Source organism: Clupea harengus, chromosome 9 (genome assembly GCF_900700415.2).
Source record: "Clupea harengus chromosome 9, Ch_v2.0.2, whole genome shotgun sequence".
NCBI lineage: Eukaryota > Metazoa > Chordata > Actinopteri > Clupeiformes > Clupeidae > Clupea > Clupea harengus.
Window position 1 is genome coordinate 4270291 of NC_045160.1, and position 15253 is coordinate 4285543.

The following is a 15253-nucleotide window of genomic DNA, read 5'->3' on the forward strand; positions in this document are numbered from 1 at the left end:
CAAGTTCGCCTAACATGCGAAAGGTTCTCGGTTGGAAACCGGGCAGGAACAGGCGACTCTTTTACACTTCTTTTTGATTCTGTGTGAACTTGGTTTTGTGTTGGTGCATTGAATGTGATTACCCTGTATACCATTTCTGACCATCAGGCAAGTTGACACTCTAGACATGAGGAGACTTTTTATCCATGGATACATTCAACAGGAGTTGTGGAGGTCAATGGAAAAGACAAGATGAAAATTACTCAGATTCATGGAAACATTTCAGAAGCATATGCCGGGTTGGCAAAGGCCTAATTGTAGATTTCAGATATCTTAGGTACATCTACACCACTTATGTTTGCATTTGTGTCTCCTTCTGCTTTCACAGCAGCAGAGGACGCTGTTTGCCTATATTCAAATTAAACCCCACAAATTCAGTTTCGATTGAGTGCATATCTGAACATCAAGAACAACAACTTCTCACAATGAATACATTTGAACTTCCGATGTCGTGACGGTCACATGCACCCTTACTACACCATAGATGCCCTTGATGTTGCCAGCAAGTAAATAAAAATACAGCCAGTCATGCACTAACTTACCCCATGTGCAGACTATGCAGCGCATCATTGTTCTTATCTTATCTAAACTGGCCACAAGGAGGAGCTTGAGCTGAGGTCATCCCCCTGTCCCATCGAGCAGAAGTGACCTGCTTCTGTCACTGTCACAACACCACCATAAAAATGCTTAGTCCAGAATGCATGCCTTGTTTCTCTCAAATTAAATCTAAATTTAGGCAATGATTTATTTGCTATTCCTGGCTATTGCAGATGTGGTGAATTGTACTTATTTATATTTAGACCAGAGGTATTTTGTTTAAAACAACCTCTAATAAAGTGTTGGTATTGTTCTGAAGTTTTATAATAGCTTATAGTAAGTAACCTTCAGAACTCTATGATTTAAGTATGGGGCTCCAAGAGCAACAGACATTATTTCACAGATAGAACGTACAGTATTCAGTGCTACTGCATGCACTCATTTATTGCGAAACCATGTAGCCTTTTCTCCATGGAAAACATAAAAGCGTTAGCATTGTGTCCTTGAAATATTGAAGAGAGCACAGACAATAACAGGTCCGAGGAACACTGACTACTGTGGATCTATAACAATATAACGGGCCCTAGTTTGACGGCGAAAATTACTTTGTGCTGCGGCATTGATTTTGGATATAGGTGTGGCGCCATATTATTCTCTGGCAGGGAACATTTGCATGCGCCAATCATAAAACCATCACCGCCCAAGTCTGATTTATCTATCTGGCTAAAAATACCACATCCTCTTTAAGGGAAGAGTGGTGCATTATGCCTACACATTTCTGTATTAGCAAGGATGCAGGAACAAACCTGTGGTATGGGTTAATGCAATTAATCTATCTTGGACATCCTCAAAGTTAACACATATCCTGGCAGGCTTTCAACAAAGGATACAATTTTTTTTATTTTATTTTATTTTTTTTTTAAGTTTAAACCCCTTGAAAGATTTCAGTGTCTGGGAAGAGGTAAGCCTAGTCTAATTAGTCCAACTTGAAGTAAATGCTGAATCAGCAGTAAATGATCTATGATGAACATACACAATAATGACATTTCCTGTTATTTCATTCACGTATTGTAGCCTAACTAGACACACCACATCAGCGCATTTTCCACAAAAGATCTATTTTCTTTGGTCACAATGGAATGCATTAAGAGATTACATTCAGATTGGTCCAGACATTTAAATTCATCAACATAACCTCCCATATATGTATTCCCTATTTGTTTAGGTTTCTAGTCACAGTTTTACGCATTAGGTTGTTTTCCTGCCTCTGGAATATCCCATATTGTCAGTATATCTACACATACAGTCTCCAGTAGCTTAGTGTTATGCAGATGAATACCTTTATATGTTCACGCTCCCGTTGATCCAATGCTCAGCTAAACAGGCTTTCACTCACCTGTTCTGTTCTGCTGGGGTTCTGGATGGATCAACTGCACCAAATAGCCTACAGTTTGTTTCCAGAATAATTATAAGTAAAACAGCAGTAAAGGATAACATTTCAGTCTAATTAACATTGAATACCACAGTTACCTGAGACAAACCTAATATGTGGCAGTAAAAGCTTAAGGTCATTCTGCATCACCACACTGTACGTAGGCATCTTATTGGTGAAAGGAGTGAAAGTAACCTATTAAAACTCGGGTTTACATCCAAAAACTTTATTTCCATAGAAAATAGAGCTGACCTCTTCTGCCCTGACAAGTCGCACCACATCAGTGCCAGAATGGCTGCTGAAACATTTAACATTTCAGCAAAGCTTTAGATTTTTCATTTCAGTACCTATCTACCTACCCAAGTTCCATTAGAGGAATTTAGATTATTGTAATGTCCTCTGACACATTCCGTCTAAGGGATTGATATTGGTCGGCTTTAACCATACCTTTCCATGATTATCTTCAGCCTGGCTCTGCCCATTTATAGTGCTTATAGTGCACTTACAGTGCCACACTTTTACCTCTCACACTGAAGCATTTCCTTTTTTGTGCAACAGTGTGCATGCCTTGCTGGTCCCGCTAGCCATTTTCACTTGCATTCAGTAGAAGACTTGATGTACCTAAAGATATACGTATATAGATGTAGAGTTATGTTCTATATAAAAATGCTATCCATAAAATCCTATCTATAAAAATCACATGCATAATCACATCAAGGAAACTGCAATGGCTTACCACATATATATATAGGCAAAAGCAAACACACAAAATTGATCAGTTTTGTGTTTCTGAGAGATAGTAATACGTGTGTAACAAAGTATCATTTAAGAATTTAATTTGGGCTGTGCAAAACAACAGTTCAATAGGCTTTACATTAATTTATCATTTTTTAGAATAAAACAGAACTGTATTTTAAGAAAATCAATATATATTAAAAACCATTATATAACATTTTCTTCAGTAGTGCAAACAAGATTTTTGATATAATTAATCTTCACATTGGCATGTAGGCTACTCATTCACGAATTTTCTTTTACTAGTGACTCAGGACCAATGAGAACCTTTAGGGGAGTGGAACATAATAGGACAGACAAGCTGTGGGAGAACAGCAGGTTTCCTTCTATCTAATGCAAATCTCCCGGTCTTAATAGTCTAAACTGTAATATTTCTCTCCCACAGGGACATTTGCGTCCTGCATCAGTTTAATACAGAAGATACATTTTCCGTTTATAGATGATTCCGTATTTTACGGACGGTTGACAACTATAGCCTGGACATAATTGTGTAGACTACTTTGATGAAAACACTGATGTCTACGTTCAATCAGCCTTTGCTTTCGTGGACGTAATTGCCTCTGTAATTTATAGGGCCAAAGACGTTTCGTACATATTGTCATTTCCATAATAGCAGAACTGTTATATGGACAAAATTAACATTCAATGGCACGGTCGTGGCGTAGTGCATTGTGTAGGATGTACTGCCGTAAAAGTAAATTGTCTATAAAAGGAAGTTGCCTATACATACAGATAATAATTTTTGTCTGAAATTAGTTTATTCTGTCCACAAAGTGAGAAGTTCATTCAACCTGTTGAAAAAATGTAACAGTCAATTCAGTGCATGAATGCATGAATCAACTGTTTTGTTTTCTGTGAACGAAAGAATGTGCTCTCTTCAATATGTCGTGGACACAATGTTAACGCGTTTGTGCTTTTCATGGACAAATGCATTGAGCACAGAAAAAATGTCTCACGTTCTGTGTGCTTGTAAAACGCATAACTGCTTGTAAATGTAAGCTGGCACTTTTGAGTCATTTCCTTCAATTTCCCTTTGCAACAGTGTGCAGTAAATACAGTTTTTCAGGAATGGCCCACAGGAGAACTTGCGCTCCCGTCTCTTCTGAGAATTAATGGATTGGATCACACCTCCTTCATAACGTTACCACCAGCAGCAGCAGCTCATTCTGAGTGCTACGGGGCGGCCGCTCACACCTCGTCCTGCTTGAGTGGTCCACTCCCTGTGCACGACCGCTCACTCACCTGCGTCCTGATGCGGTTGTCGTGATCGATGAGAACGCGTCACCGGGGCTGCGAAAAACCGCGGAATGCGAAATGACGCAGAAAGCAGGTGCAGAAAGCAAATGAAGCACTTCTGAAGGACACTTCATACCTTGTGGCCTGAAGCTCATTAGGCAAACTAGGAACTAATGGGCTGGTCTGACTGGACTCTTTTGAAGATGACAGTAATTAAATCAGGGATTAATTGGCTGATTAAAGTGATTGGCTGCTTAAATAATTGTCCCCCCGAACTGGGTTTAGGTCCTCTAATTAGTAATTAATTGACACCTACACCCTCGGATGTAACAGAGAAGCTGCAGTGAAGGGATAGAGGGAGGGAAGGGTAGAGAAAAAAGGGAGAATAAAGTAGGCCCACAACAGAACGATAGTTAGAACCCTGGGGAACCCTGTAGATAAAGCAAGAAGTATTTGTGTTATACACGTGGGGGAAAAGACAAAACTGTCTCACACTTAACAAATACAGTCATCACAAAACAAAATGACATTTACATTACATTGATTCCTAATGTTTTGTATGTTGTACCAGATATATTTATTTAGCCTTTTATGCAGTGAACTTAGTATGGCTGTACAGCCGCTTGCTGTAAGCAGTTGTGGTCAGGTCTGTTAAATAGCACCATTTATCCTCATTAACGGTGGCGAGATGATTGAGAGTGCAGCAGTTGGCATAAATGTCCCCATTTTGTTTGATAGCATAAAACACTTCAGAGGCAGCATGTTCTGCAATAAGCGAGCAAGTGTCAAGTGTTGAGTGTTTATCAGCCTGACCCCCTTTAACACGGCTCAGTACAGGGGTTTATCTGACTAACCACTCTGACTCGCTCCGGGGGAAAGAGTGAAATTAGGCTAATTCAAAGTAATTTCTCAGTTTTTGACCCTACTGTTTTGCGACCTATTTGCATTTTCTCTCTCTCTCTCTCTCTCGCTCTCTCTCTCTCCCTCCATCTCTGTCTCTCTACCTCTCTCTGCATTCCTCTCCCACACTTTGTCCTTAATCCTTCCGTAAGAGGAGCTTCATGCGCGACTCATTCTCTCCTCTTCATCAGATGAATCATCGTTGGACCCGCACAACGGCTCCCCGTGCTTAGGCTACCCAACACACGGAGAGAGAGAGAGAGAGAGAGAGAGAGAGAGAGAGAGAGAGAGAGAGAGAGAGAGAGAGAGAGAAAGAGATAGTAAGAGAGGATTAAAGATTTCTCATCACCATGGCAACTGCAACTGTACCAACGCATTGTGAGTGCTGGGGAGCATGGTGGCCCCTAAGGCTCTGAGATTGGCCCGGGTTGTGGTTCAAATCATCTCAACCCACTCAAGCATTGGCCCGCCATCACTACGCTGGCATAGTATCAAACTCAAGTGTGTTCTACACGTCCTAACTGGAGGAAACTCACCACGCAGGGCATGTGTGGCTCAGGGTGATTTCAGGAAAGCAGAGGCGGCTGTATTGTAGGCTCAGAGGTGTCACAGCGGTGGCCTGTGAAGGGTAGAAGCAGCTAGATTACTGCATTCCATTTCAACCTGGGAGACCTTTTTTATTTCGACCAGCAGACCTCCATCACGCAGTGATATAGGCTAGACTAGGATTAATTTAATAACTTCATCACACATTATTGTGGGGTAGACTAATCACTTAGGATATGCAGTCAGCCATGTTGTGTAATAGTATGGACAAAATAGCTTGAAGGCAGATTTCTTCTGCTCCATCAATGTAATGAAAACATGTAAACAGGATGTATAGAGCTGGGGGGAGGGGACGGTTATACCAGGTGTTGGCATGGGGATGTGGGGTCAAGGTCACGACTTTTGATGATCCAAAGGAATGCCAATTTCTTAATTTTCAGTCCTATGACTGGCGCATACCCATGAAGCCTGTAGAAATAAACTGAAATACAGAAAGCATTAAAGTAAGCAGCACATGTAAGTAAAGTGTGTGTTTGTGTGTCTGTGTGTGTGTGTGTAGTAGTAGTAGTAGTAGTAGTTGTAATAGTATTAGTACGTATGTGGTATATTCTTTATTCAAATTTATTAGACAGTGATAGGCACTGATAATGACACGATGAGTGTCCAATTTTCATACAACTATTTCGTATGAATGTGTGTGTGTGTGTATGCAGACGTGGGTTGATGTAGAAGGCTGAAATGAATTTGATGGCTTTGTTAAATCCAGGCATGTTGGATGCAGTCTACCACCTCTATGTGAAACTGCAGTACACACACACATAAACAGAACTCACACACACATACTGTTATCTGTGCTGCCATTGCTGTTTCTGCCAGACGGTTATCCACTACCTGCCGACAGAAGAGCAGGAGGAGTAAGAGATTCAGGTTATTGCAAGAGCTGACACACACACACACACACACACATATTATGCACATTCATACACACACAAATACATGCATGCACTCAATTGCATCTCTGCATGCACATGCTGTCTGAGATTCATGCATGCGTAAGCAAAAACACACACACCAACACACACATACACACACACACACACCTACACGCACACACTTACACACGGCGACAGATTAACATTTGTATATGTTCACAACACAATTGTGTGTTCTAGTTGTTGCGTATGCCTGCAAGGGAGAGTGACTGAGATATTGTAAATGAATGTGTATATGTATGGTTATATGTGTAGTCTTTCCCTTCCAGTCACCTTTATGTCTCTGTCTCACACACACACACACACACACTGGCTCTCCCTGTCATCTAAAAATAGCCTTGCCTTAAGTGCAGAATCAGTGCCTCTCACTGGCTGGCAGCCTTATCCTGGCAGTCCCTGGGCACAGGGAACTAGACAATCATTAGACAGCAGGACAAAGCAGATACACTCGTTTTTATACTCTGCTTTAATTTGTGTGTCATATTTCTTTACATCATTACATTGCATGATTTATGTCTTATACCTGGGCATCTGTGATACCATACAGTGGAACAGCAGTAATGTAACTTAGACTCTTGGATACTTCACATAGCTTTGTATATCGCCTTGATTTAGTTTTCATTTCTTCAACGCTGTTGTATCAGTTCTATTCCAGAGTATGGTCAGGAGCTACTAGTTCAGCGCGTATAGATTGAGGTCTGTTAGGAGTTTCTCTATAGGATAAGGGTGCATACAGGAAGCAATAGCTCTTTTATCCACACAGCATTTTACGCTGACAAACTCAAGGGTATTCTCATCTATTGCTGAGTAAAAACCCACTCTGCATAATCAATAACAGTGTTTTTACCCATCCATTTCATATCATCTCTTAGAAAGGCACCATCATGCCTTGTTTCCTAAAGAGCACAGGACATCACAGAAGGGGTCACTATAAAATAAAATTAATGTTATTTGAATGACTTCCAAAAGCAGTTTCTGACCTCTTATCACCTCTCTGATATAAACTGTAGCTAAACTAGGACATAGTCCTTTACACAGAGCCCGTAACTTAGTGACCGTTAGGCACTCCGATACTTTATGACCGGGCTTCTTACAATAAAGGCATGTGATCCCAGTCCATTCCTCCTCCTACCCTGGTCCCTCCTGTCATGGTTGCTATCCCATTTACAGTTAAGGACAGGCTTATGGGTGAGCACATACTCATGAACTAGACCTGCTGCCTCTTCCAATCTACAGAGCTTCTGCTCATGTAGATAGGTGGCTACATTTGCAGGGAGGTAATTATTAAGTTCTTCAACAAGAACTAGCTGTTTGAGATTGTCTATGGTCTCAACTCTTTGTGAAACACACCAACGATTGAATGTCCTCTCCTTCTCTCTGGCGAATTCTATGTATGTCTCCTGGTCTGATTCCTACAACACTGACAATTTGCCTCAGGAACTAATGTATAAGCATTTAAGATGGTGGTCATTAACTAAGTTGACTACTTTGCTCAAGGCTAAGGGCAGAGAACACATCTTGCGCTTTACCAGTCAAAATGCACTGCAGCATTGGGGGCCAAACATCTTTAGGATCAAGGTGGTGGCTATCCTCACAAAATGAGTAAAACATTTATAAAAGGATGGTCTTTGAGTCCATTTTAATCCATTCTATTCAAATCAGAGTTGGACGCCGATGCATAATGCATTCCCCCAATTTCCGTAATTGAACAACAGTGGGAATGATTTATCCAATCCCAGGGCGCTATCAAACGAACCAATCAGGCACTGAGGTGTGTTTGGTGGCCCACGGGAGCAGTAAAGAGGGCAAAAGGTCAACTGCAAATAAGAGGAAAATTTGAATTAATTATGGCAAAATCAATTGCTCTCTTTCCCTGATCCCCACTTTGCTTCCCTTCACTTCTAACATCCTTCAATTTCTGTCTCTCTTTCCTTTACCTCTTGTCTCTATTCCCTCTCTGTCCTCCCCCTTCCCTCCTCCATCCCACTCCTCTAATCAAGGCAACCATCATGCAAGGAGTTAAGAGTGGAACAGACCCATGGGACTAGAAGCCCACGTTCCTTTAATAGCAGTCTAATGCATACACACTCAATTATTCATCTCCCTCGCGTCCCCCTTGCAGCCCCCCCCCCCCCCCTACGTTCATCTTCCTCTGCCTCCCCCACGCTCTCGTCCCTCCTTGAGCGTGATGCTTGGAAGTATGGAGGGAAAAGCTCTTGCCACCCGTTCACGACCCACGCTTCCTTTAACTAAGTCAGTGAAAGTGTGCCAAATGGCCTCTGCCAGTTGAGACACACACACACACCAAAATTGAAACACTCCTGTATGTATGTGATACACACACACACACACACACACACACCTGACATTCACAAATATATCAATATGCACTAAGGTGTTAGGGGTCTGCTTTAGACCAGAGAGACACAGCTGTGTGGACATATGTGAACTGGCAACAATGTTCTGGTTCCCAACCACCATGTCAGCCAATGCCCACAAGCAGCTAGCCAGCAAACTGCTTCTAAACTCCTGCTAAAAAGACTGTTGTGGAACCAATGGCTTTGAGCACGAACCCCTGGGCTATTTTCTTATCATGATTGTGAGCGGGGGGAAATGAACCAGCCCACACACACACACACACACACACACACACACACACACACACACACACACAGAGAGAGAGACACACACACACACAGACACACACAAATCTTTTGCCATAGGATTGGTTTTAAAGCTAATATGTTTCTGAGAATATATCACCCCATTCATTCTTACTACATCTTTAATCTGTTAGAACATGCTCATTTTCTTAGCCTATGCTTCCTAGGATTTGTCAGCCACATTTTATGAGCAGCAGCTGTTTAATCTTACTGTATGCTGTTAGCTCTGGTAGGTTAATGTCTGTCATCCGGAACAGTCTAGATACCAGTTGAAACACACTTTAATGCTGACCCATATGGTACACGGTCTGTGTGCCTGAATATATAACTAGTCCACACACGCACACTCACAGACGGAAAGAGGGAGACAGAGAGAGAGGGATAAAAAGAGAGAGAGAGAGAGAGATAAAGAGAGCAAGCAGCCCACATACCATCAGCAATTTACGTGTATCATCACTGTCCACACACCCTACGGCTGCTTCAGCCTAGACACCAAAACGCATCTAACACACACACACACATACTGTCTTTTTTAATGCACACACACACACACGCACACACACAAAGAGGGAAAACACAACAATGTGAAAGATAGATAATAAGAGAAGGATCGGAGCAAGAAGATTAAAAGGAAGAGTGTGTATTTTCTGTGTATGCTCTATGTATCTGTGTGGGTATTTGTGAGCTCTTCCCTTGAGAAAGACATGAGCAATTAAAACAGTCTGTGCAAATGTTGTTGCTCACCTCAGGTGTGTTGGTGTGTGTCTGTGTGTACAGGTATGTGCATGAATTAATGTGTGTGTGTGTGTGTGCGTGCGTGCGTGCTTGCGTGCGTGAGAGAGAGAGAGAGAGAGGTGGAGGTAAGTGCCTGATGCCTGCAGTGTCTCATTTGCTGGAACAGACACTCAACTCCATGCTCTACTTCCTGTGGAGCAGTTAGGTCAGTAGAAGAGCCATTCCATTAATCAACACGCATAAGAACTCACAAAGCAATTAATTAATGAACGAATCAATCCATCAGCCAATTAACTGTTTACACCGGCCTGATGAGGCACCATAAACGTACGTAGTAAACAAGTAACATTACAGTCCCAGTTTAATGGATATGTCCTCCTTAACAAATACACAAATGAAACAATGAAAATCCTAGTGTTGGAATCTCTCATGACATCTGGACTCATACTGACTTGCTAAAATGGTTCAAGCAGAGCACCAATTACCTTTATTACACAGCTGGTCATGTAATCTTTGAGACTACTGTGGACAAAACTCAGGCATTTATTTGCATATTACAGATTCATAATAGTTATAAAATGGCTTATATGAGATAGCAAACGTTTATTTGCATTTGAAATAATGGCAAGGGTAGAGATTAAGGTTGCACCAATAATGATACCAGTATCGGACCAATACTGTGGTCATATACTCATTCTTGTATTCATTAAAATTCTCCGATGCACTGATACCACTTCATGGCAACATTACATTTAACTCAAGGCTGTGGTAAGGAGGTGTTCTTTCATTTTTTGCTGCCCTTTCAGATTTCTTTCGGAAACAGCTGGAAGCAGGATTTTCTGACTGTCTGACATTCTTGCTGCTCTATCAGACTTGCCTACCGGAAACAGTTGGGAAGGAGAAATGGATATAACACTGATATAGGCTTGTTATATAGCATTGGTATCGGTACTCTGTATCAGCAAGTACACACATGTAAATATTCATACTCGTACTCGGTCTGAAGAAAGTGGTATTGATGCATCCCTAGTAGAGATATGAAAAACATTTTCTGAAATACATTGTCACAAGTATGTGACATTTTTCAGTGTTGGTGTGACAGAAACAGTTCTTCAAAGGATACAGAAATGACATGTTTGAGTGTTAAATGTTTGTACAGTGCAACTGAAAAATGAACTGGGGATTGAAAAAGGAATGGCATTTTACGCCAAACTCACCTCTGTAATCCTCCCTAATGCTGATTGGCACACACAGTAGCCTTGTAATTCTATTCCCAGCATGCATTTTGTTGTCAATATTCTTTTTTCCTCAGGGTGCATGAGAGCACCGGATTCCATTCTCAGACCCACAGTCTTCAAGCAGTTATAACCATAGATATATATAAAGGCCTTTATATATATTTATGGTTATAACATAACAAATATAGGTATCCTGGTGTGTCATAGATCTGGTCACTATAGCGATTAAAGCACAGTTATTGTGACCTCTACATTCCAGACCACTAGAATTGAGTTCTGATGTGCCTGTGAGATCTAAATCCGAGCTGGAAGGGGGTCCCAAGGACAGCTGATTACATTAGTCCACAGCTATGAGCAGTGTGTGAGAACCCCCTTGAAATGTATGATTTCATGCAAGAGACTACAATGACATATCCAGATACCCCCTATGAAGCCTCTGCAGCTGACCACTACCTGGTAGGTAGGTAGGTGCCTTCCAACCCGCTTCTGTGCATGCAGCAGTCAGCTCGCTGTACTTCTCCTTCTTCTGCCTCCATACCTTCCTCCCACGGGACAGTGAACTCGACCATGATCACCGCCCTGGCAGTGGTGGACCACAACACAACGTCTGGCCAGAGGGAAGTTGTAGCGATCTCCCGCGGGAACATCAGCTGTTGGTTCAGGTCAACTCTCATGTTCCACTATTTCTGTATTTTTTTTACATTTCATTGGTACAATTTAACAGTTTTGTTCAGCAGCATGTTTAATGGTTTTGACGCTAAAATATAAGGCTGGATCAATTATGCAGGATTAATGAGAAGCCCAAATACACACACACACACTTATACACACATAGAGCAGTACAGCTGTGCGCACGCACACATATACAGTACAGTGCTGAACTTGTTCCATTGGAATAACTACAGTGTCATCACAGCTGAGCAGCTGGACCCCCCACTGATGGCTCCACTGCTGCTGGTTTGTGTGTGTGTGTGTGTGTGTGTGTGTATGCGTGTATGCATGCGTGTGTACATGTTTGTGTGTCTGCATCCAGGGTCACCTTGTCACTGAGTGACCACATTCTGCCCATTGTCTGAATACCCCCACCACCACACACACACACACAAACACACACACAAACCCACACACACACACGCCTCCTGTAAGCACTGGGGATGATCCACAATGCCAGAGCAAGAGCTTTAAACCATAAACAATTCATTAGAAGAGGCATCTGCCACACACACACACACATAAATCTGTCAAGACCTACTAAAGAGCCAGTGCACTACAAATCCATCAGTCACACACAAACACAAGTATGCACTAACACACACACACACATGCATCATACTTACTGTGATGGGCATCTTTTATTTGGCATCCTGTTTTTATACACACACACACACAAAGTCAATACATCTCATCAGGTGATCTCACTCTTTGACATTCATTTCTCTGCTCCCCATGCTCACCCCTGCCCGGCCACACACACTCATTTATCAAAAGAGTTCATTGTGCATCCCTGTGTATGAAAGGGAGAAAGAGAGAGGCATAGCCCATTCAGTGTGTATCTTCACTTTGTCTGTGGTATACCTTTGTACGCTGGGTTTTGTGCGCTGGGCTGGGTTGCGCTGGCGGTGTGAAGTTGCTGGGGTAGGAGAATGTTAGGTGGGGGTAGGGCAGGGTTGGGTAAGGGGGCTCTTTGCCTGGAGGTTCAAGGGGCATCAGAGGTTTGAAGCCCCAGAGGATTGCATGTCAATCAGAGATGGGATGGGGGGTGACATAATTGTAGTCGTCTAGGAGTGTTTTTGCATTTATGAACCTTGCGCGAGTGAAAGAGAGGGAAGGATACGGAATGCTTCTAAGTGAGTGAGAGAGAGAGAGAGTGTGTGTGTGTGTGTGTGTGAAAGTGCTGATAGGACAGTGAGTGACATTCGCAGTAAGGGGAATAACCTTGTAAGGGAGAGCGACTCCCAAATGCCACACTGCACTGACTCTCCTCTGTGCACGCAAGGTATGCACACACGAACACACACACACACATACATACATACATACACACACATGTAGTTATGTGCAGAGCTGTTGTTATTCTTTGTGGTCATTCAAAAAGGAGCACATTCTAGCTCATTCACTTCTACACACATACTCACACACACACACAGACACACACTCACACATACACGCTTACACATACTCACACACACACTCACACATACTCTCACACACACACACACACACACTCACACATACCCACACACACATACATACTCACACACACATACACACTCACACACACATACACACTCACACATACTCACACACACACTCCAAACCATAGAATGATTGCATGATTGACACATTTTCTTCCTTTGAAAGGATTAAGATTTATAAGCTATTTTTAGTGCCATAATCCCCTGAATACTGAGATTTTATGAGGAAATACTCACAATTTCTACCACACAGACACACACACACACACACAATTTCTATCCCTGATGAAGGTGCTTATATTGGGACAGGGGACTAGAAAATGCACTCTTGTCAGTGTGTGCATATGAATTGTGTGGGAAGCCAACCAGTACATTCCCTCTCCCCTTGGGAAGCAGCTTTCTCCATATTAATTAACGGACCAGCAGTGTAATTCACCGCATGGCTCTATGCTTGCTTTAATGAGAAATAGTGGGTGAAAAATGATGCCTGTGACTACTGGGCCAAACACGGGGTAACATAACGCCAATGCTGTTTGACCAACTTTTGGCAGAACTGCACGATTTTGCTTACCATGTGCTGGTAATATTTTTTTTCCAGCTTTGGTTGATAAAACAGAGGTGTGTTAGAGCACAAACAGTGACTGGTGAGGTGGTCTCATGATTGGTGTAACCGGCTTTATTTGATGCAATCAGAGGTACAGCTGACCTACTTCTACAATTTCACTACGGCATAGGTATTCTGTTCATGTGTTACGACAGACCTGAAGAACCAAAAGGTCTCGTAACATAAAATTGTCAGACTCTCAGTTGCAGGGTAAGTATAACGGGTTTATTTACAAAACAATGGTGGTTGCCGTCAAAAGAGAAGAGAAAATAAAAATAACCTCCAAGAAGCCTCACAATAAATAAATAGTCGCTGCAGCTTACCTCACTCGCGAATAAAGAAAAAAGAAGGTGAGTCTTCCGGGCAACTTCCTTGCCTGCACTAACTACCACTAAGCTAGAAAAGTGCAGGAAGCATAAACAAACAACCACCAGTGAACAACTAAGAGGAGGACAAACGAAAAAGCGCGTATGACGCGTATTGGTCTTCAACGGTAAAGTCTCTGGTGAGGCACAGTGTTGCTATAGGCCAGGGAACGCTGGAACAGGTCGAGATCCTGGGGAAACCATAGCACAATCCGGTTCCTGATAGCGAGCGCCGCCATCTTGGGGAAGGCCGGCTTAATAAAGGGAGATATCCCGCCCAGCAATCACTTAAGGTCCGAGACCACGCCCACCTTGTAGAGACAGGGAAAATGGCAGACACAGGAAAAAACCTCTACTATGCCCATAACACCATAACATCATGGTAGGCTCCAATGCAGTTTCACTACAGCATAGGTATTCTGTTCTATAGGCTCAAATATGCTCTTTTCCACCCAGTAGATTTGGTCACTTGATAAGTAGCCCAGGCCATGTTATGTCCACATAGCTTAAAGTCACAGTCTGAGAGGCTTCTTTAGGATAGACTGTCATTTTGCTCCTTCTGACAGCCTGCTATTGCCTCAAAACTTATTTGAAATAGTATTCCAACTCTAGAGATACATCTAACCCGGTTAAAACTAATTTAAAATGAATTTGAAGGGAAGAGAGAACTGTTGAAAATTGTATTTACACAATTTGATCGTTCAATTTGATAGTACATCCTCAAAGACCAGTGTGTATAGTGTATAGTGTATAGTGTATAGTGTATAGTGTATATGCATAGTGTATAGTGTATATGCATAGTGTATAGTGTATATGTATGACCAGAATAACCATACAACTAGTCTTGAACATTTGGTAGACATGTAATTCCTGTGATCTGATTCAAAAGACCTTATTCTATAAAAACAGTGGAGATCTAAATTTGAGATGTCTATCAATAACTGGTATAAGTGATCGGTACTGAAGTATGTGGTAC